Here is a 24,678-nt window from a genome sequence, read left to right as displayed (position 1 = left end):
TATGGGCACATACACACACTCTCTCACTCACATAACGCGTGCACCTACGCACCGAAATACTCGGAGAGAGGATGACACCATTGATTTTTAGAGGCGCCAAGAAAAACACTGAAACCAAATTCACATACGGTATACCCTTGTTGTCAAGGATCATCTCAGTGAATGGGAGCGGGTTACTTTATTTACAAAGCTGTAGAGCCGCTGAGACATTTCCATCACGGAAGTGCTTCAACTTTGAGCTCTCTCTCTCTGGCAACAAAAAAAAAACCCCAGCAGCATCACCTTTTGTCATGTAACAACTGCAATCATATGGGCAGACGGGAAGCGGCTCTGCCTCACTTAAACAGCTTCATCTCATCTAAAGGACGAACGAAAGTATACCTGGTATCGCTTTTCATCATAGACCACTGTTTACCTAACAGGTTTACCAGGTAGATACTTCGAAATTGCTATTATTATATCTTCAATTACTTTCTATGGTATTAAGAGTAATCACTTAATTCCATAGTAAAATAGTAAGATGTCAGTTAATTTCGGATTAACTGACTCAAGGATCACTACCGTTTGGTACCAGGTAGTTAGTTACCAATTGTGGTGAATGTTTTCAGGTAAGTATCAGAAATGATCCCTTTTACCATAGTTTCCTAGTTAATCCATACCAGGTAAGTACTATCTTAAACTGGGCTGTAATATAAAACACCATGGTATAACTCATGCTGTTGTGACCTTTTCATTCTAGCCATTACAAGGCTACGTAATAGAGTCGTGGCTGAATAAAGATAAATGTCGCTCAGGCCGGAGTAATGTGTCTATTATGTCCGCCTCATTTTGTTGACGGATTTAATGTGGGGGTTCTCTTAACATCGCTTAGCGTAAATGACCTAATTTTGCGCCCAGATGTGCCGCGACCCAGAACGGTGACCTCAGTCGAGATCATTACAGCAAACCAAAGCAAAGATTTCCCCATTTACAAGATCAATTCTGAGCAGCACCTATACAGACCCACTGATCTTCACGTCGCACGAATGATCTGATCTCATGTGTGGCATATGAATTTAGCACGTCCACATCTTGTAAAGAATTGATCGGCGTATGCAAGTATTACTCGATTAGACTCCTGTGACTTTTTAGATTCCAGGAGATTCCAAGAAATGAAGAGAGGTAAATGGCTTCTATTGCTGCTCCTAGAAAGCACTTGGAGTTACGCCATATACTTCTCTAGATATGATATGGTGCCCTGAATGACCTTGATGCTGCTAACCACAGACCTTTGGCGATCTCAGTCTAGATTACTATATACATACTGTATAGCATACCATCAACTAACTTTAGCCATGGGGTTTTCATAGGCTACTGACATCCCATGAGGAGATTATACATCATTTTACAAGTACTGTATATTTTCAACGACTTTCCTATCTTTATTCCTGGTGGAAATAAAGTAAGATGTTTACACCGAATAGGTGCCGTGAAATAAAGACATGTGCCAGTCAGAATATATGGGAATCACGTGGATGATTAAAGAGGACATACAAAATGTCATAGTATAAAATGAGAAGTGCATATTACAGTACGTTTGCACAGATTATATTGATTCCACTTGCAGAACTGATCAGTCGAAGGTGACAGATATTAGATAGTCTCCTGTTGTCCCCTTATCAATTCATCTTTAAACCTTTTCATATTCTGCAAAATATCCAGTTGACTCCATGCTTGATTACCTCTTCATTTTACCTGATCATTCCATTATGTGGAAACTGTGTGCTTTTTCAATGAACCGTTCTGAGTATTTTGTAACCCCGTACAACATCAAATTAATTTAGTCTTTTTTAATGAATTAAACTAGATCAAAGGAAAAATATTGGCTCCACGAACTCTATGTTCTGTTACAGCTCGATTTCATCGTTTTAGATGAAGATTAAACATCAAAACGAGATCCAAATATCCATGACCTCCATTCACACTCTTAGACACGCATACACACACAGTTACCAAAGACAGACACTTGTTCACACACAAACAAACATATATGCCCGACACTCGCACGTCCACGCCAACACACACGCACGCACAAAACGTGCAAAAACATTGGCTAAAACATCCGGGAGCAAATGACTATTCCTCATTCCGTGTGTTCACAGGCTTAGCCTCCCCTACTCCAAAGCAAACATAGCTCATGTTTATTTATGATATGCCAATAAGGAGCACTTCAAAGAATTGTCCGGCTTGAAAAATCTCAGAGGTGTTCTCACAGCGTCTGTAAATTAGACCCATAATTCTGGAGAACCGATGCACCAACCAAACCAATCAGACAGAGTCTGCCACTGCACCAGAGAGAGTACAACCACCAAACCCACAACGATGTCCTTTGGTTGGTAGCACTTTACATTAATGAATGTGTGAAGGGTTTCTAAGTAGTTTTAATAAGCTGGTTTCACAATAGCTCGTAAAGAGTCTGCCACACTCTGAGGGAAACACCACCACCACAAAAACATGCATATATTTCTGTAGGTTGCACTATACATGAAGGTACCACAAATAGCTATAAAAGGGTTTCTAAGTACCGTAGCTAGCTACTGGTAAGGGGTTGTGTTTAGTTAACGAGCAGATTTGTAAGTAGATAACAGCTCATAGGCGGTTTATAAGTAGCTAGTACTCTGGATATCAAGTAGCTAGTAAATGATTAACTAGAAGTAAATGAGATGGAAGTTAATAAAGGATTTATGAAGGATGTGTACGTATTTCATCAACTATTCAGGACCTTCAAAATGATAAATGAATGGGTGAAATGTTGTGACCTAATCATTTCAGTGCTTGCCAAATAGTGTGATTCTTTAAATGGTTATCGTGGTTCAGTGCATGCCAAATAGTGTTTTTCTTCTGATGCATGGCTACTGTTATGATATATTTCTTTATTAGCATATTAATGCCTGTAAGGTACACCGCAGTGTGGAACGATGCGGTCATTTCACGAGAGGACTGCATGTTTCTATTCCTCTATAATGACCAGATATGTGCATTTCGGTGTCAAGCCACAACTATATCATCACCCTTGTCACATTGCTAATGGGGAGAGAAATGGGATGCAGGGGCGGCGAACACGTTTTAATACATCTCTCGCATAGATGACTGAATATCCTCGTAATAGCCCTTTCTCTGGGAATCAGATCCTCCTTGCAAGGGCATCTGTTGCAATATTGAAAGGGCCTGGAGTGGAGTCCTTATGCTTTCTTAGTACCATCGCTGAGCACATAAACAGTGACGCGCAGTGATAACATTATCAATGTGGTTCGACGTTTCTCTCTGATTATAATAGCGCACGATTTAGGAGATGAGTCATGCAATGTTCATGCAAGTTCGACGATTCATTTCTAGATGTTTTGTATGCTTTTTATGGGCAGCACCTCAATGAAAAATAATAATAATAGGTTACTCTTAAAATACTCTCGAAATGTAAATGATTGTCCCACTCTTCTTGGAAGGTCATATTTCGCCCCCAAAAAAAAAAAATCATATTGGACCGTAACACATCTTTCTCTGACAGCTAATCAATGGCTTTTGATTGGTCCCTATCGCAGCTGCCAGAGTGGTCGTCACAGACCAGGCATAAAAGGGTTCCCTTGACACAGGAAACAGGTTGCAGTCAAATATCCACCTTTCAACCCACTACTGATTTACGCTCCTCTCCATTAAAATCACTCTTTATGTCCATTACGGGAGTTTGATCCCCACAATGACTTTGTAGAGGTGACTCAAACATTTTTTTTATAGGTTTCGAATATTGTGTACTAAAGGTGCGAGATCATGTCCGAATATGTAGGCCTTGTTACATGCTTTCCCACATATCAAAGTGCCGGAGTAGGTACATGTGGTGTAGAGATAGAGGTGTCAACAACATAAGATAGGTTTCCATCCAATTGGCGACACATTTTCATGCAAATATTCAAAAATCTGCATAAAAACCAATATGCGCATTTTCCCACCAAAGATGTGTTTCTATCAAACTGCTTTTTTTGCGATAAAAGGCTGTGGGTGATGATGTAGTGCACATAAAAAAAATACTTTTGTAGTTCAATTCCCATGTACCGAATAAAATAAAAAAGTTAAAATGGTTGTCCATCGCATTTTCAACTCAACTGATGGTTTTGTCACAAATTGTGTTACAGTGTATAGCGATGTACCCACTCTGGTCTTGGCACGTGTAAACTAGCCAAAAGTTTGCAGATACAATGCGGGCGGGCTACTTTACATGATGAGATTATTATGGACAAAAGAGCAAGATGATTTCTATTTGTTAAAGTAGCCAAGCATCAATCATCATGTCACCAGTATAAGACCCTCGATATTTATTGGAAAGGAGCATCAAGATCATCACTGTGCGCTTTCACCACCCTGTGAAGTTCATCACTTATTTCATCTGTTGCCTAATAAACTGCATGGTTTCCTGGGTGGTAGTGGGAGGACCACTATTACACTATTACCATCATTACGTGATCCCAAGTTTACTTTGATATGATGACTATTATACTAGTATTTGTGATTTCGCGCATTATTAATTTTACAGACACAAAAAGTTTCCACCTTGTTCAGCACATTTTGTTTTGTCAACATTTGGAAAGTTTACCGACAAAATTTGCTGTTTCCATCAGGCCTGTCGTGACATGTACTTTACTCGCGTAAAAAAATGTTGGATGCAAACCTGTTTACTGCTACAAAAAATGGGGCAACACTTTCCTTGTTATATTCTAGAGTGTTTTGATTGGACAAGCAGATCATACATCCATGTCCCTTTACCAATGGAGCGTGGTGAGAGATAATTGGCTCTTTTCCGTGTTATGTTTTTCATTTGCCCAAAACAACCTTTAGAGATGAGAAAAGGGGTTTGCAAAGAAGCATGTTTTTCCATATCAGACCTGGGTTCAAATGTGTATTTCCTTACTTTCAAAGACGTTTGAAAGTATTACAATATTTTTTTCCTGACAAGACAAGTAGTTGAATATTGAAATGTATTTTGAAATACACTAGTACTTTCAAATACTTTCTAACTCAAATACACTCCCATGCATTTAACCCAAGTGTTTTAAAATAGTATTTGAAATAAGTAGTTGAAAATACTTTCAAATAGTAACCTTGAGTTTTTGCATATTGTGTTAAGTTACAGCCTTATTCTAAAATGTATTAAATAGTTTTTTCCCTCAATCTACACACAATACCCCATAACGACCTAGAATATGTGGACATCTATAAGTACCTAGGTGTCTGGCTAGACTGTAAACTCTCCTTCCAGACTCATATCAAACATCTCCAATCTAATATCAAATCTAGAATCGGCTTTCTATTCCGCAACAAAGCCTCCTTCACTCACGCCGCCAAACTTACCCTAGTAAAACTGACTATCCTACTGATCCTCGACTTCGGCGATGTCATCTACAAAATAGCTTCCAATACTCTACTCAGCAAACTGGATGCAGTCTATCACAGTGCCATCCGTTTTGTTACTAAAGCACCTTATACCACCCACCACTGCGACCTGTATGCTCTAGTCGGCTGGCCCTCGCTACATATTCGTCGCCAGACCCACTGGCTCCAGGTCATCTACACGTCCATGCTAGGTAAAGCTCCACCTTATCTCAGTTCACTGGTCACGATGGCAACACCCACCCGTAGCACGCGCTTCAGCAGGTGTATCTCACTGATCATCCCTAAAGCCAACACCTCATTTGGCCGCCTTTCGTTCCAGTTCTCTGCTGCCTGTGACTGGAGCGAAAATGTAAAAATCGCTTAAGTTGGAGACTTTTATCTCCCTCACCAACTTCAAACATCTGCTATCTGAGCAGCTAACCGATCGCTATAGCTGTACATAGTCTATCGGTAAATAGCCCACCCAATTTTACCTACCTCATTCCCATACTGTTTATATTTATTTACTTTTCTGCTCTTTTGCACACCAATATCTCTACCTGTACATGACCATCTGATCATTTATCACTCCAGTGTTAATCTGTAAAATTGTAATTATCCGCCTTTTTTCTACTGTGTTAATGACTTGTTAATTGTTTAACTCCATGTGTAACTCTGTGTTGTCTGTTCAAACTGCTATGCTTTATCTTGGCCAAGTCGCAGTTGCAAATGAGAACTTGTTCTCAACTAGCCTACCTGGTTAAATAAAGGTATAATAAAAAATAAAAAAAAGCAAAAACAAGTTTTTAGGAAATGTTTCACATTTATTACAAATAAAAAGCTGAAATACTTTATTTACATACGTAAAGACCCTTCGCTATGCAACTTGAAATTGCATCCCGTTTCCATTGATCATCCTTGATTGGAGTCCACCGGTGGTAAATTCAATTGATTGGTAATGATTTGGAAAGGCACACATCTGTCTATATAAGGTCCCACAGTTGACAGTGCATGTCAGAGCAAAAACCAAGCCACGAGGTCGAAGGAATTGTCTGTAGAGCTCTTAGACAGGATTGTGTCGAGGCACAGATCTGGGGAAGGGTACCAAAAAAATGTATGCAGCATTGAAGGTCCACAAGAACACAGTGGCCTCCATCATTCTTAAATGGAAGAAGTTTGGAACCACCAAGACTCTTCCTTGAGCTGGCCACCCGGTCAAACTGAGCAATAGGGGAAGAAGGGCGTTGGTCAGGAAGGTGACTGCGAACCCGATGGTCACTCTGAAAGAGCTCAAGAGTTCCTCTGTGGAGATGGGAGAACCTTCCAGAAGGACAACCATCTCTGCAGCACTTTACCAATCAGGCCTTTATGGCAGAATGGCCAGACGGAAGCCACTCCTCAGTAAAAGGCACATGACAGCCCACTTGGAGTTTGCCAAAATGCACCTAAAGGACTCTCAGACCATGAGAAACAAGATTCTCTGGTCTGATAAAACCAAGACTGAACTCTGAACTGAATGCCAAACGTCACATCTGGAGGAAACCAGGCACTATCCCTATGGTGAAGCATGGTGGTGGCAGCATCATGCTGTGGGGATGTTTTTCAGCGGCAGTGACTGGGAGACTTGTCAGAATCGAGGGAAAGATGAACGGAGCAATGTACAGAAAGATTCTTGATGAAAACCTGCTCCAGAGTGCTCAGGACCTGACTGGGTGACGGTTCACCTTCCAACAGGACCCTAAGCACACAACCAAGACACCGCAGGAGTGGTTTCGGGACAAGTCTCGGAATGTCCTTGAGTGGCCCAGCCCAGACTTGAACCCAATCAAGCATCTCTGGAGAGACCTATTATTATTATTATTTATTATATTATTACCTGAAAATAGGTGTGCAGCGATGCTCCCCATCCAACCTGACAGAGCTTGAAACGATCTGCAGAGAAGAATGGGAGAAAATCCCCAAATACAGGTGTGCCAAGCTTGCAGTGTCATACCCAAGAAGGCTCAAGGCTGTAATTGCTGCCAAAGGTACTTCAACAAAGTACTAAGTAAAGGGTCTGAAAACTTATGTAAATGTGATATTTCATTCATTTAAAAAATATATATAATTTGCAAACATTTCTAAAAACCTTTTTTTGCTTTCATTATGGGTTATTGTGTGTAGATTGAGGAAATAGGGCTTTCGAATAAGGCAGTAACATAACAAAATGTGGGAAAAGTCAAGGGGTCTGAATACTTTCCGAATGCAATGTACAGGAAATTATTTGAAAATACTTTCAAATACTTCCAACAGAAGTAGTAGATTCAGGCCACGTTATTTGAAAATATTCAAATACACATAAAATACGTTTTTAAATAACAAATACATACGGCAGGGGAATTGGCTGGACAAGTTTGCCCGGACAGACATACATTTGCCAGAAGGCATTGGCTGTGCTAAAATGATTTAAAACGGCTCTCTTTCCTCATCATCTTCCTTCATGAACTTAGGTCTCAAAGTGCATGAGAGCAATATGGTGGATGAAGCCGGTCCATTACCTTCACCAATCATTGGTCCTGAAGTAGACAAGTAAAAAGTAGTCATTAAATGTATTGGGAAATGGCCATTGATTTCCCCCCAGTACCTTCGGCCTATAGAGATGAATGCCTTCCTAAGGCCAGTAACGGTGAGCGTGGGACGGCCCGGTAGAGCCTTGGGAAATCAGGCCACAATTAAAGAGTCCAAGGCCCCTCCACCTGACGTAACCAAGGCGAAGAGCTGCCTCGTTATGTCATTGCTGGTCCCTCCTTGTTAGTTAGTGAATACCTTGCCAGTGGATACTGACCAGTGGATACTGTTGGGGAACAGAGGTAGAGGACGAACGAACTAACTCACAATTTGGTGAACAATTCAGTGTTTGGTGAACACTGACCTCAATAACTAGCTTGTTAGCGATTAGCTACCATGTGTGAACTGTGCCATTGTTGGTGAATGTTAGTTGGACAGAGACATTTACTGAGTAATGGCTGTGCTACCAAGCTGAGACATTGATGCTTGGCGAATGTTGATGGAAAGACCCTGATAACTGCACCACTTTCGCACATTCACAATTAGGTTTTTGTTGTTACTGAGTATTAATGCAATCAGAGGTCAGCGAACAGCTGTTTTTCCGTATGATTCCCTAATAAAGCTTGACATTTTTCTATACCCACAAAAGGTAACTATGACAACAGTTCAAATCTAAATGTGGTTTCTTTACTCTACCACTCAGTGTGGTTGATGTATTCCACTCTACAGCACCCAACACACAAGTAAACTAAGCAAATATTTTCCACAAAGATCTGACAGTTGCAGATCAGCAACCTTTTGAAACTGTAACCAAACACGTAACAAGGCACTGACTGAACAGCAACCATCCCAAACAGAGACTTCAAGAAGACCTTTGCACTTGACAGTGATTGGGATCCTATAGCATTGATCCTTTGTAATAGTGAACAAACAACATCGGCCTGAATAACAAGGTCAATCACCCTTAGGCTTGGGCTTTAATGCTCAAGGGCGATCAATGATCAAGACCCTTGACACTAGCTTTATGATGCTTGAACTAACAAGAGCCTTTGAGAGGAATGTTTACAGAACTGTGAAAGAATCCAACAGCCCTGTGCTGGATTCAATTGGTGTTGGCAGAGAACTCGAGATAACATCCTGAAAGGGGATCCATTCACTGAGTATTTTGCTTCACTGCAGGTGTCCTTGACAAAGCTCAAAATACGAATATGCTGGTTGATTGTCATCTGCTATAGGCAAAACCATTGAAAATATGAGGAATGACTCATTTGTATACACAATTACACCCCGTACTGACTCACAGTCTTTTAAAATCCATCTCTTAAAGGCCCAGTGCGGTCAAAAATCTGATTTCCCTATGTTTTATATAGTGCCTTCAGAAAGTATTCACACCCATTTTTTCCACATTAAAATGGATTTCTAATTTTTTTTGTCAATGATCTACACTAAATACACTGTAATGTCAAAGTGGAAGAACAATTCTAACATTAGTAAAACATTTATGAAAAACAAAACACTAATATATCTTGATTAGATAACTATTTAAACCCCTAAGTCAATACATGATAGAATCACCTTTGGCAGCGATAACAGCTGTGAGTCATTTCTGGGTATGTCTAAGAGCATTCTGCACCTGGATTGTGCAACATTTACCCATTATTCTTCTCAAAATTCTTCAAGATCTGACAAATTGGTTGTTGATCATTGCTAGACAACCATTTTTAGGTCTTGTCATGGTTTTATAAGCAGACTTAAGTTAACACTGTAACTCAGCCAAATATTCACTGTCTTCTTGGTAAGCAACTCAAGTGTAGATTTATGTTTTAGGTTATTGTCCTGCTGAAAGGTGAATTCATCTCCCAGTGTCTGGTGGAAAGCAGACTGAACTAGGTTTTCCGAAAACGATTTTACCTGTGCTTCGTTTCATTCAGTGTATTTTTTGCCCTGAAAAATGACCAACATACCCATAACATGATGCAGCCACCACTATGCCTGAAAATATGTTGAGAGGTACTCAGTAATGTGTTGTATTGGATTTGCTCCAAGCATAATGTATAAGAGCACAAGGCGAGACCCAGATGCAGACACGGGAGGCAGATGGTTTGAGTCTTTGATATTTATTGTATCCAAAAGGAGTAGGCAAGGGAATGGTCGTGGACAGTCCAAAGGTCAAAACCAGTTCAGTGTCCAGGAGGTACAGCGTGGCAGGCAGGCTCAAGGTCAGTGCAGGCAGGCTCAAGGTCAGGCAGGCAGGTACAGAGTCCAGAAAACAGGCAAGGGTCAAAACCGGGAGGACTAGTAAAAGAAAATAGAAAAGGCAAGCGCACGGGAAAAACACGCTGGTTGACTTGGAACATACAAGACGAACTGGCACAGAGAGAAAGGAAACACAGTGTTATATACACCAGGGATAACAAGAGACACCTGGAGGGGGTGGAGAGTGACATAACGCTTCGAATGCAGGACAAAAAGTGAATTGCTTTGCCACATTGTTTGCAGTATTACTTTAGTGCATTGTTGCAAAAAGGATGCACGTTTTGGAATATTTTATCCTGTACAGGCTTCCTTCTTTTCACTCTGTCAATTAGCTTAGATTTCTCCTATCACAGCCACTAAACTCTGTAACTGTTTTAAAGTCACCATGTTCACCATAGTGAAATCCCTGAGCGGTTTCCATCCTTTCCCGACAACTGAGTTAGGAAGGAAACCTGTATCTTTGTAGTAACTGGGTGTATTGATACACCATCCAAAGTGTAATTAATAACTTCACCATGCTCAAAGGGATATTTCAATGTCTGCTTTTTAATTTAAACCCATCTATCTATATATAGGTGTCCTTCTTTGGGAGGCAAAGGAAAACAAAAAAAAATGTTAATTTTATCCCATTTTAAATTCAGGCTGTAACAACAAAATGTGGAAGAAGTCAAGGGGTGTGAATAGGTACACCCATCTAGTACTAGGTCAGACCGTCCTTTGCCTCCAGAACAGCCTGAATTCTTTAAGGCATTCTACAAGATGTCGGTACATTCATGCTGCGTACAGCCAGTTCCATCTCGTCGGAAAGATGCTCTATAGGGTTGAAGTCTGGGGACTGCGCGGGCCACTCAAGTCAACTGAACTTACTGTCACGTTCCAGGCAAAGTTTTTTCCAATCAATTATCCAGTGTTGGTGATAACGTGCCCACTGGAACTGCTTCTTCTTGTTTTTAGCTGAAAGGAGTGAAACCCGGTGTGGTCGTCTACTGTGTGTTCCGAGATGCAGTTCTGCACACCACTGTTGTACTGCGCCGTTATATATGTCTGTTTGTGGCCCGTCTGTCAGCTTGCACGATTCTTGCCATTGTCCTTTGACCTCTCTCATCAACGAGCTGTTTTCGCCCACAGGACTGTCGCTGACTGGATGTTTTTTGTTTGCGCACCGTTCTCGGTAAACCCTAGACAGTGTTGTGCGTGAGAAGCCCAGGAGGGCGGCTGTTTCTGAGATACTGGAACCGGTGCGCCTGGCACCGACAATCACACCCCGCTCAAAGTTGCTTAGGTCACTCGTTTTGCCCATTCTAACATTCAATTGAACAGTAACTGAATGCCTCAATGCCTGTCTGCCTGCTTTATATAGCAAGCCACGACAACGTGACTCACTGTCTGTAGGAAGGAGACACATTCTGTCTCCTAAAGATGAACATACTTTGGTGCGAAAAGTGCAAATCAATCCCAGAACAACAGCAAAGGACCTTGTGAAGATGCTGGAGGAAACAGGTACAAAAGTATTTATATCTACAGTTAAACAAGTCCTATATCGACATAACCTGAAAGGCCGCTCAGCAAGGAAGAAGACACTGCTCCAAAACCGCCATAAATAAAAGCCAGACTAGGTTTGCAACTGCACATGGGGACAAAGATCGTACTTTTTTGGAGAAATGTCCTCTGCTCTGATGAAAAAAAATAGAACTGTTTGGCCAATGTCCATCATTATGTTTGGAGGAAAAAGGGGGAGGCTTGCAAGCCGAAGAACACCATCCCAACCGTGAAGCACGGGGGTGGCAGCATCATGGTGTGGGGGTGCTTTGCTGCAGGTGGGACTGGTGCACTTCACAAACTAGATGGCATCATGAGGGAGGAAAATTATGTGGATATATTGAAGCAACATCTCAAGACATCAGTCAGGAAGTTAAAGCTTGGTCACAAATGGGTCTTCCAAATGGACAATGACCCCAAGCATACTTCCAAAGTTGTTGGCAAAATGGCTTAAGGACAACAAAGTCAAGGTATTGTAGTGGCCATCACAAAGCCCTAACCTCAATCCTGAAAAATAACTGAAAAAGCGTGTGTGAGCAAGGAGGCCTATAAACCTGACTCTGTTACACCAGCTCTGTCAGGAGGAATGGGCCAAAATGAACCCAACTTATTGTGGGAAGCTTGTGGAAGGCTACCCAAAATATTTGACCTAAGTTAAAAAATGTAAAGGCAATGCTACCAAATACTAATTGAGTGTATGTAAACTTCTGACCCACTGGGAATGTGATGAAAGCAATAAAAGCTGAAATAAATCATTCTCTCTACTATTATTCTGACATTTCACATTCTTAAAATAAAGTGGTGATCCTAACTGACCTAATTTTTACTAGGATTAAATGTCAGGAATTGTGAAAAACTGAGTTTAAATGTATTTGGCTAAGGTGTATGTACACTTCCGACTTCAACTGTACATGAAAAAGGTAGTTTCACCTCACTATCTAACAGAGCTCAAGAAGATTTCAACATTCCAAAAAAGGTGTCAACAAAGACGAACTGCAATAGAAGAGGACACCGTGGGGATGCTAGCAGCTGCGTTTTTTTGTCCCCACTCTCTCGATTTGACTGCAATGCTGACATTCCAGCACCTAGGAAGGCTCTAGAACTCTATATTTGTAACCTCTGCCACTGGCCGACTGGGACATCCTTTACTGCCGTCATCGAGGATGTGACAAATTGCTAAACAAAATGGGGCGATCCGATCCACCAATAGCAGGGTGACAAAACCCCAGCTGAGGCTGTCCCACGAGGACATGCTTTGACCCAAACGCCTGTCCTGCTCCACTGTCCTCCGCCTTCCACCCAGCCGATAGTGCTTCTTGGTGTGTGTGTGTGCTCGTACACCCTCTCTGTCTGCGTGTTTGTTTAGTGGCAGTGTGTCTGCAACATGTGCTGACCCCTGTGTGTGCTGCAGAGCCAGCGACGTGCCGCAGTAGAAGCAGCATCCTGCTCCAGTGAGCAGCTTTGACTTAAGGGTTGAACACTGCACACACACTTCCAGCTAAGGTGCTCATCAGTTGAGGTAAGGCCACCACGCATATAATCACTCCAACCTAATCTTAACCTACTAATCACTTACCATGACTGATATTAGCTATCGGCGCCCTGGCAGAAGTTTCAGTGATGTATCATTTCTTTCTGGCTGTGATTTTGGACCTCTTTATTTAGCGCGAGACAGTACTTAGAACATGTTGCCAAGGTTGAGAAGAATAGATGAGTTCAGAGAAATGGTTTGTTGTTGTTGAGGAAAACAATTGATGCCCATCCAAATGAGTTCCTAGCAGCACACAATCTGGAATTTTTAAAACACTCATGCACACACTTGGCTTATATCCACCTCGTATCCATTTCAAACACAGAGCTGTTGTATAAGAATGTAAATGCAGGTTACATTGTAGTTCATCCCAGATTGGCACTGACGTATGGGTGGATGAATCAGCATAAATCTCACTGACATGTATCACTATGAATGGATCAACAGAGTGGTGTTCCGTGCGACAGACAACAAAAATCCTCAGCGATAAACAAAACAGAATCTGATCGCTAACGTGACTCACCGTCACTGAATGATCGCATTGTCCAAGCTCGTATAACTGTCATTAAATCAACATAAAAACATTTGATTACTGACGATATCCAGATCGGACGCTGACCTCAAAAACATATATTCCGGAGCGTCAACATCCGAAACGTCAACTCTGCAACCAGAATAAAAAGGGCAATAGATTGACAATCCATATTCAAGTCTTAAACTATTGTACAAACCTCCCGGGCAACTTTTCCCGGGCAAGACCTATGTCCAGAGGGAGAGAAAAAAAAACAAGTAATGTCCCACCAAGTGATTTACTGTAAATAGGGGTGATTTTCCTCCGTCTAGCTCAAGCAGAATATTAATATGGCTTTCCAATTAACGACCCATGGCCCTGTGTGTGTTCCCTGGAAAGTGACAGAGGTCTCAGCACTACAATATAGAGAGCTCTGCAGAACTAGGAGGGTGTCAGTGGAGTTGGGATGAAAGGGCACAAAGACAAATGATCTTAATCGTATCATACACCACGGTTACTTATTGGAGGAAATAGCCTTCTTGGTGCTTCCTTGAAATTCAGTCGGTGTAGATTGACCATCTATTGATAGACCTTGGGGAATTTAATTCTGTGGGACCATCAATTACTATCCCAGGGTTAATAGTATACTGTACCTGTAAATTGTATGAGCATAGTCCTGCTGCAATGTGGACTATTTAGAATTCTCTTTTTACAGTTGGATGTGACTCTGTATGAAAACATGCTGCTGTGTTTTCCTATGGTAGCCTCGTGAAGTGGCAAGCACTCAATACACATGTATGTAAAGTGTCGACCATCAATGTAAAGTGTAGGCCTTGCTTTGGCACACACAGTACACAAAAAGGCACATACATACACACCAGGGTTGGGGGATCTACATTTCAAACATTTAACAGACACTCATCCAGTGCGACTTACAAGTAGTGAGTTGATACATTTTTCATACTCGTCCCTCCGTGGCAATTAGACCCACAACCCTGGCATTAAAATCACCATGCTCTACCAACTGAGCCACACAGGAACTACTCAAACTACAGTTCAATCATGGAAAAAAGGTTGTTTATTTTGCTTGACTTGATAAACCGAATAAACTGAAAAGTAGAAGCTATTGATTTCATAAAGGTTATACATTTTCTGAATTATTGTTATTCAAATCACTTCCTGAATTGACTGCCTTCAATTTCGAGTTGAGCCCAGCCCTGATACACACTCACACAGCTTGAGAGCTTGTACATCAACACACTCCATCAAACACATTACTAAAAAAAAAGGAACACTCATATACTCAACAAAAATTTAAACGCAACAACAATTGAAAAGATTTTACTGAGTTACAGTTTATATAAGGAAATCGGAATTGAAATATATTTATAAGACCCTAATCTATGGATTTCAAATAACTAGGCAATGGTGTAGCCATGGGTGGGCCTGGGAGGGCATAGGCCCACCCACTTGGCAGCCCACCCACTGGGGAGCCAGGCCCAGCCAATAAGAATGGGTTTATCGCCACAAAAAGGCTTTATTACGGACAGAAAAACCCACAGGTGAAGACGCTGGATGTGGATGTCCTGGGCTGGTGTGTTGTGAGGCCGGTTGGATGTACTGCCAAATTCTCTAAAACAACATTGGAGGCAGGTTTTTATATTATTATTTTTTTTTTTTTTATACCCCTTTTCCTCCCAAATTTCGTGATTTCCAATTGGTAATTGCAGTCTTGTCCCATCGCTGCAAGTCCCATACGGACTCGGTAGAGGCCAAGAGCCATGCAAGCCATGGGGTCCCCCTGTTCTGGCAGGGTGCTGCACAGCCCGGGATCAAACACGGATCTGTAGTGACGCCTCTAGCCCTGCGATGCAGTGCCTCAGACTGCTACGCCACCTGGGAGGCCCTGTAGGCAGCTTATGGTAAAGAAATGAGCATGAAATTCTCTGACACAGGGAATGGTGGACATTCCTGCAGTCAGCATGCCACTTGAACACGCCCTGAAAACACAAGACATCTTTTGCATTGTGTTTTGTGACCAAACTGCACATTTTAAGTGGCCTTTTACTGACCCTAGCACAAGGTGCACCTGTGTAATGATCATGCTGTTTAATCATCTTCTTGATATGCCACACCTGTCAGGTGGATGGTTTATATTGGCAAAGGGGAAATGCTCACTAATAGGGGTGTAAACAAATTTGTGCATATAATTTGTGAGAAATAAGCTTTTTTTGTGCGTATGGAACATTTCTGGGATTGCGTTTATATTTTGGTTCAGTTACATAAGCACATTGCATTGAGGACACAAACATACCAGTATAATTCTCTACAATCATCCACTAAGTATCTCAGGAGCATCATTCATCAACACTACTGCCTCACTCACATGTAGATACGTCTTTCTCACACACACACAGAGAGAGACAGACACACCGACTAAATTGTCTACCCTTTAAATCGAGAGCATTAACACAAGCTCACCACTATAATAAAAAATAAGGGAGAGAAGACTTAAAAGAAATTCCACCCCATAACCATCTTTTGTTATTAGTCCATTGTTGACATCGTCCCAAAATGTTTTGCTTGTCAGCACAAGTTTTCAAGATATACAACTTTCAAAACACAGAAATCATCCCAATATGATGCTGCATTTTAAGAGAATGTTCACTTTTGAAATGAATAGCTTCTAATTTTCATTTGATTGAGTTCATTCAAAATATACAACCTTTCTTCGATTATTGAATTGTACTTCCTGTTTACTTCCTAAATTGACTGCCTTCAATGTTCCTTTAATAGGAGGCAAGGTGCCTGTAGACACACAATGACGTACTCACACACCAAAAGAGAGGGGAGAGAGAGAGAGAAATACTCACAGAATGAATCAGACGACACCAGGAGCCGATATCAAAAGATTCCCGGGGATGCAAGCCGGCTTAGTCCTGGCAGGAAGTAGGATACCCCACGGATAACAGGAATGGAGAAAGAGGAGTAAGATCCGAGAGGAGGGGTGAAGAGAAGGGGGGTCACAGGGGGGGAGGGGGGTCTCTGGGTTTGAAGTAGAGGTTTGGAAGGATTTTCTATTTCCTTTCACCAAGCAGTGTTTTCTTCTTGATATGGTGATAAGATATAGTATGGGGGAAACCTATATAGGAGTAATGTCCAACCCTTAGGGATGTCCTTTACTAGGAAAAGATTCCCTTCGGGTGGAAAATTAGGATTTTTGTAGGGGAGAGAAAAATATCCAACAGCAGTGGGAGAGGGGATGCAGACAAACGGAAAGAGAAGTCTCTCACTTTCTGCCCTGACGGAGCAATGAAGAGATGGCAGGATGAAAGAGTGTGTGCTGCTAACATATATAAGAGCTGGGGAGGAGAAAGACCATTCTGTTTCAATTGGAAAAAAACAACCGTTTCTCTCTCCTGCCTTCCCTTTCGGCAAACGGGCAAAGGCCTTCCTTGCCTCAACCAGAACAGCCCTCAAAAAGGATCTCGTTCCCGAGATTAAAAAGAGAGGGGGGTAGAAAACTAACTAAATTAAAGAGGAAGGCGATAATGACGTGTATCTGTGGCACCTGTTCCCCTCTCGATTTCGGTTCCCTCTCACTCGTCCTCTCTCTGTATATATCTCTCCCACCTGACTGGCAAGATTAAGGCATATAAATTATAAATTAACTTAATTGGCCCCGATTGTGGCGACAGTCCAATCTTTCAGTCACTAGTTTCTCTCTCTTCCCCCCTCCCCCCCCCCCCTCTTGCACTCTCGCCTGAGGAACAACGAGGAAGGCAGTGCAGAGAATGCCAATGACACTGGTGGGTGTCAGTCTAAAAAGGTTGGGATCCTACCGTTACCCCACTATTTGACTGAAATGGCCCCCTTATCTTTACCCAGAACCCCCCACTCTATCCATCCGCCTGCCCAACCTTCCCTACGGATTCTCTCCCGTCTCTCTGCTCTCCTGTCTCCTCTATAACCGGGCTTCTGCAAATATCAGCCTGACTCTTAGCCTCACTCTCTCTCTCACTTTGATCTTTTTAGATTCTCTACACCTGTTCCCCACTTGACTCCCTTTCTTTGTTACACTCTTTTTCTTTAACCAGACTTAAAACATTTTTTTTTTTTTAACTAACGTCTTTGTTTCAGATGTCTTTTGCACCGGTAGGGCCAGAAGAATTGCATGCTGCCTCTTTGATTAAACCAATGATAATTATTCAAAAGCAAAAACTGAAACGGTGGCAATATGAGAGAAGAGATGGACAGATAATAACCTAGTTGCAATTTCAAATTCTCTCTCAGTTCTGGGTACTGAGAGTTAATCCACTGCTTTGTAGATCACAGCATGATACAAAAAAAAGTATTTACGTTGAACCAAGATTACCTGGAACGATAATTCACCTCGTGTGAGACATCATGCCACAGAATCCTTGGCAGGAAATTCTTGGGAACCGATGGGCTTTCCTGTCTTTTAGTTCTCACATCTCACTTGTGTGAAGCTGTATCATACAGAAAAAAAAATGACACCAAGTCCGCTCTTCATTCAACGTGGCAGGAAATGGAACGGGTTGCCATAGCACCCCCCAAAAGAAATCCAGCTTGATGCAAAGTCTTTAGGTGTGAAGGACGCTGGGTACTCTAGAGGTTATCACACAGAAGAGTGGCCCCGTGGAGGGAAGTGTGGCCCTTGGCAGGGCAGGAACTGGACACCATGTGGAAAAGTCTCCAGGGGTGATTTGGAATCTGTAATGAAAGGGAAAGGGAGATTAAGAGGGTAGAATAGAGAGCGAAAGAGTGTAATTACACTGACGTCTTGCATTTCAACGTCATATATCCACAGCCATTATTTACAGTATGTCTCCTAGAAAATATAATGTAAAAAATAAAATTTAAAAAATCTAATTTGATTTAATCTTATTCCATTTAATTATCAAGGGACCACGCTCAACTACAACATCAATTTCCGTAGAGCTTCATAGCAGGCACAGTCACCTGTCAACATAAAAATGACCTTTGCAGTGGCGCATACTATGACCTTCCATCCAATTAAAATAATGCATAGTTCAGCGGACTTGAATGTAAACACCACTTTCTCAAATCAGGAATGAACGATAGTATAACTGTCCCGCCAACTTAAAACTATAAAAAGGTTACTAAGCCATGGAACTGGTTACAGAAACGTTTTAAGTTGTGGGAGGCATTTTTTAAAATGTTTTTTTTCCTACAGCGTTTAGTATCTCTCACTAATGTCTCTTTACAATGCAGTACATACATGTCTGCTCTTCTAAGTAAGTGTAAACGTCGACATTTACACATGCATCTGCTGCAAACGAACACTCTCTAAATGTTCCCTTACTGCTGTTATTACATTCCCAGCACTGTCATATCAGAAACATTACCACCAAGGGTGTTCGTTTCAGAAAACGCAGAGGCTGGTCAGGGGGTCAAAAAAATAAATCATGTAACACGTGTTTGTGCAGCCACAGCGGTGGACATAGGACATGATCCGTAGCGGAACGTTCCGTAATATTCCACCAACGTTTTAGTAACAATTTCTTAACGTTAGTTCCCTTTACCTAACGCCATCAGTGGCAGCTGGAGCCGAACAGCCGCAGCTTGCCTGCCATTGCGGGGGATGGTGGTCAAGTGGCCTCTATGATCCCCATGTTGCTACCGACGAGCGGCTACACTCCGCTTTAGCACTTAGATCTACCCGGCATCACCACAACACTCCAGCCGAAAGTGCATCTGCAGAGTGCAACAAGCTCCAATGTACCGATGGGGAACAAGTTCTATCTGTGGATGTGGATGCTTTCAATTCTTGTGAGACAGATCGACAGATGTCTGAGTGTGTGAGAACTGAAAGTGTGTGTGCTGAGTAGGTGTTGGGAGTTGGGAATTCATGTGACGGTGAACGATGATGGCAGGCAAATTAGCTTGATGCAGAGAAAAGCTACAGGCAAAGGATGCCCCTTATAATAGATCTCAGATCAGCTCTTCCTCACCCCTGCACTTACCGTAAACCATCCTGAGATGAAAAACAAACTGGCCCTGGATCTGTGCTTACGGGCAACTGCAATACGAGTATGAATGGCTTTCCAGTGGAATACACACGGTTTGAGCCTTTTAAACATGACTGATGTCCCCTAAGCATTGTCTGATTTATCTCTGTTTCCATCATCTGGGTTAGAAATTGAGGCCCAGACAAAAGAAGTGCTGGCTTGCTCTGATATCATCTCAACTCTATTTCAATGTAATTTATAACTTCTGTTTCCAATCCCATGAGTCATTGTCTTTAAATCACAGTTCTCTCCTTATTTTCCCCATTATTCGCTAGGCTAGGCTTCAGGTTGTTTTAGTGGCAGGCCATCTTCGCATCTTTCTACGCTAAAGCACCATGCACTGTATGTCTCAGAATGGAGAAACCTGTGGAACAGCCAGATGGCAAAGCAGTGTGTTTGTGTGCTTGTGTCTGTACCCCTTTGTGCATCTGTGTTTTCCTGGTTGTTTAAGAATGAGTGTGTGTGTGTGTGTGTGTGTGTGTGTGTGTGTGTGTGTGTGTGTGTGTGTGTGTGTGTGTGTGTGTGTGTGTGTGTGTGTGTGTGAGAGAGAGAGTCAGGCTGTGTTTGTATGTGCACGAGAACTCACAACATCCCCTGAGGTGTAGCTATAGTGTTATTGAACAAACACCGGTTTGTCATTGCTGTGTTCCATCCCCGAACGCCCCCTGCTATATATATATATGGCACAACACTACCCTGCTTCAGGTGTTTACACCACTGCAACAACCAAACCTACCATCACTCCATCACACAGAGTGATGGTGATATCAGTAGCAGAACACAGCTTGTGCTATTATCACCCTCAATCACCCAGAGTGACAGCTAGCATCAGCATACAGGAATACATTCCTTATGGCTTTTCAGACACTGACAAAAATATATTGGGGTCAGTGGAACTGTGGTGATGGTAGTGGTGAATGGTATGGGGATGTCATGGAGATGGAGTAGGGGTGAGAGAACTGGGGGGGAAGAGGGGGGTTGTCTGGACAAATGGGGATGGCGGGGTAGTGAGCAACGTTTTGTTTTTGCTGTGAGCAACGTTTTTTTGACCCAAAACGCCATGGTTTAGGTTGCATGTGAGTTGACGTCCAGTTTCGTTCATATGTATGCGCCCTCGATGGACGGCTCGGTGGGTGACGGTGGGAATGAGTGATGTGAGAAACAAGGGAACGAGAAAGAGGAGGAGAGGAAAAGAGGGGAGCGAAACAGAGTAAGGTGATAAAATGGCTGATGGATGACAGTAGTCGATTTGGATGAGGGGTGATTGATGAGAGACAAATGGACAAATACCGACGGTCGAGATAAAGACGTGACAGAAAAAAAAGGGAATGAGAGAACAGGAGGAGAAGAAAAGGGGGAGAAAAGAGGAGGGAAAAACCACACTCACCCATCTCAGTCCCCTTTCCATGGGCGAACGAACGGTTGCCCCTGCGAGATTAGCGGTTGCCACGGAGAGCGAGTGAGGGAGTCTCAGCCAAATGGACAGCTATAATGAGCATGTGCACCAGTGCCGGGAAAAAGTGGAGATAGAAGGGGAGAAGGGGAGGAGGAAGGGGGGGGGGAAAGAGAGAGAGAAAACAGAGAGAAGAGCCGAGGAGAAACACTACGACCCCATCAGGACTGTGTCCCTTAAGCCTTTCTTGAATTCCCAAAAATCCGTCCCGTCCAAATTCCCTTTTCCAAAAAGAATGATAGATCACTTTCTTTCCAAGAGGCAACCACAACTCCAGAGTCTGACAGGCAGACAGATACACACACTCCCTCTCAAATACACGCAGGGCAAAAGCTGTCACAATGACACCCCGAAACGGCTCCCCAGGCTGTCACAAGAAGAGAGAAATTGCCCTCTTCCTCTCTGTGCCTCTGTGGTGCTCCTCTTGTTCATACAGACCAGCCCATTTAGAGATGAGTGAAAGCCTCGTAATTGCTCCTCTGTTCCCAGTTTTCTTTTTGACTCCTCTCTTTTCTATCTAACACCTCTCTTCCCGTTGTTCCTCCGCATTGAGCACGCTATATTTCCACAGTGTGTGGCTAGCGAAGGAACTGACTGCAATCACCAGCAGCAAGCTCTTGCTCTCTCCCTCTCTGCATCTCAATACCTCTTCAGCTCTCTCCAATTCAACCAGCTCTCTCTCTCTCTCTCTCACTATCTCTGTCAAATATCAACTGGCTGCCACCCTTTCATCCCCTTCTGTCTATCAAGGATACATAAAATAAACATCAGCCAGTCCCTCTCGCTCGCTCTCACACACACGTGCCTGTGATGGATTCTCTCACATGGCCATTCATCTTCCTTATGTTGTTTAACCACATTTGTTTGTGTCACACACAGGCAGGCATATAACATACTCACACAGTAACACACTGACATACAGATGTAGGATCTTAATTTGATCATCCTGTTGCAGGAGAACGTTTCTACAACGCAGGAAATTTAAAACTTGTCGTGTATTTGAGGTTTAAAAAAGGTTTCAAATTTCTTTGAAACTTTGAAATTTCTGACTTGATTTTCCCTTACGAAAAGTGTATCAACCCCTACAAAAATGTACATTCATTATAATAATCCACATAATAATTCACATTTCCTGTTGCTGCAGGATTATTTTCCTGCTGTAGAAAACTGGCTCAAATTAAGATCCTACATCTGTAGAAGTACACTGAAATTCCATGCACAAACAAACACACAGGCATATCAATGTCTATCCACACACTACAAAGCTCACCATATTCTGTTTATGAGTCACAGGAACAAAACACACATACTGTACACACATGAATACACAAAACACACAAGCTATGTGGTTAAACAACATAAGGCAGATGAATGGCTACAGGAGAGAATTCATCGCTGAGGACACGTGTGTGGGTAGAATAGAGTGAAAAGGAATGCCTGATCACAGGGGGAGACAGGGCTCATAAACCTGCCCCACTGGAGTGTTACGTACCGTCGTCCCTCATAATTAATGAGACTTTCTTTTTTTGTCCTCTCTCAATGCAGAGCCCCCTGGGTCATGGTGTATAGGTACTCTCCTCCCCTCTTTGTCATCCTCTTACACACACACACAGCCTACACGACACACACACACAGTCACATAGGCTATAGGAATCACAATAAAGCATTCGATACGGAGAGCTCCCTAAATCAATGGTACACACATCTCGATATCCATTTTTATTTGGTCTGGAACTAGTCACGGCGTGTGGCTGCCACTGGGTGCTTAGGACACAGCAGGAAATGAGAAGCACTCACTGGGACGTTATTGACATGGAGAACATGGCTAGCTCCAGAGCTTTATATGAGATTAGGACAAATGACAGGGAGAGATAAAAGCAAGAAAAACTGAAAGACTGAGGAAATAAAATGGGGGGAAATTGAATGTGAAGTGACGCAAATTGAGTCACGACCGATCACAAAATCAATACTGCCTAGATATTCAGAAGGATGAAACATGACCGGGAATGTCTGGTACATCAGAATAGAAACTATAAAACTAAATCAGAACCAGCCTAGATGTATTGGAAAACAAGTACATGAGCCACATGCAAATGTCAAGCTACATTCTTTGGCCTGCAAGTCACACATACTAAAAATGAACGCACATCTAACACACAGACAGACGCACACACACCAGCAGACGCTAATGCATTCACACACAAGCACACCTTGACATTAGTGTCCCCTGCTTAAGGGCAGTGTGGTCCCCACGTCTCTTTATCTGCATGTATAAATTGTGGTGTTTTATCGTCCTCGTTCACCCTTCCGGTCCTCTCCTTTCAGGGCCCGTCTGCGAGGTCCCACTGTTCACCACAGCTTGAGAACACTATGGAGGGGAAAGCCAGAGAGAGTGAGAGAGTGTCAGAGAGGTGTGCTAGGAAGATTACGAAGGGGAAAGCCAGAGAGCGTTAGAGTGTGAGGGAGAGCAGGGGGGTTAAAAAAGAAGAAGCAGAGAACTGACATTCAGCCCCGGCGCCATACCTCGCCTGTGGAATAATGATTAGGCTCTCAGCATGCCAGTCACTATCAATGAGTGAGTGAGCAAGAGAGAGTAGAGGAGGGAAGAGCAGGAGAAGGAAAGCAATGCATTGGGGGAGAAACAAGGTGAATAAGAGAGAGGGTGGAGTAAAAGGGGGATTGAGCGGGGGGGCTAGTAAAAAAAGAAGAGCCCTGGGGCCTATGATTTCTTAATCTGGCCCGGACTCACACACATGCACACACACAGCAAATCACTGCAGGTAGCACCCGTTCTCAGCAACGCCAGATGCCACGTGTATGAGTGATGCTGTGGGGAGGCGGCGTGGCAAGGATAATCATAGGTCAACAAGATGGTGCACAGGACTTGAATTATGTGCAGAAAATAACACTGTATGACTGTAAATGTGAGGATATGATTCTGGACTAAAGATAAACAGGAAGAGAATGTCCCCTCAAACTAGGAAGAATACATCCTCTCAAAATAGGAAGGACATATCCTCTTATACCAGGTTCCACACACAACTTCGACACAACACTAAAGGGACACATTCACTGATTAAAGGGACTAGCTGTTTCCACACTTGTCCTTTTCCAGCAGTGGACACATTTCCGTCGTTGTTTATGTGGATGGGCTAGTCACCCATCAAACAGGGGCCATTTTAGGTCTCAGCTGTGGTTGCTAGGTAGTAGGGGGCCTAATCAGTGTTACATGTTAAAGCCTCCCCCGTTTTCCCATTCCAGACAGGCAACACCTGACATAAGCGTCATGATTTGGCTTATTTTGCATGACGCAAATTGAGAAATATGATCTGGCAGAGAAAATGAATTGCTGAGATTTCACTAGCGTAATGCCTAGATAAGATGATCT

The 24,678-nt window shown here is 42.6% G+C and overlaps 1 protein-coding gene across 6 annotated transcripts in view; it reads right to left on the bottom strand.

The window, feature by feature from the left end:
* LOC118397683 (glutamate receptor ionotropic, kainate 5-like) overlaps window positions 1–22,104 on the bottom strand; it is an 82,080-nt gene extending 59,976 nt beyond the window's left edge. For 4 of the 6 annotated variants that reach the window (XM_052470453.1, XM_052470452.1, XM_052470454.1 and 1 more), the window contains exons 1-2: window positions 21,225–22,103; window positions 16,658–18,518 (exon numbers count right to left, since the gene is read on the bottom strand). The gene's annotated coding sequence lies outside the window, so the exon portion shown is untranslated. Of the gene's footprint in view, window positions 1–16,657; window positions 18,519–21,224 lie in introns of all 6 variants that reach the window. The other 2 variants (XM_052470448.1, XM_052470447.1) reach the window with 2 other exon arrangements.
* Between the last annotated feature and the right edge of the window lie 2,574 nt (window positions 22,105–24,678).

This window comes from Oncorhynchus keta, chromosome 19 (assembly GCF_023373465.1).
Source record: "Oncorhynchus keta strain PuntledgeMale-10-30-2019 chromosome 19, Oket_V2, whole genome shotgun sequence".
NCBI classification, from domain to species: Eukaryota; Metazoa; Chordata; class Actinopteri; order Salmoniformes; family Salmonidae; genus Oncorhynchus; species Oncorhynchus keta.
This window is presented reverse-complemented; position numbering and strand designations above follow the sequence as displayed.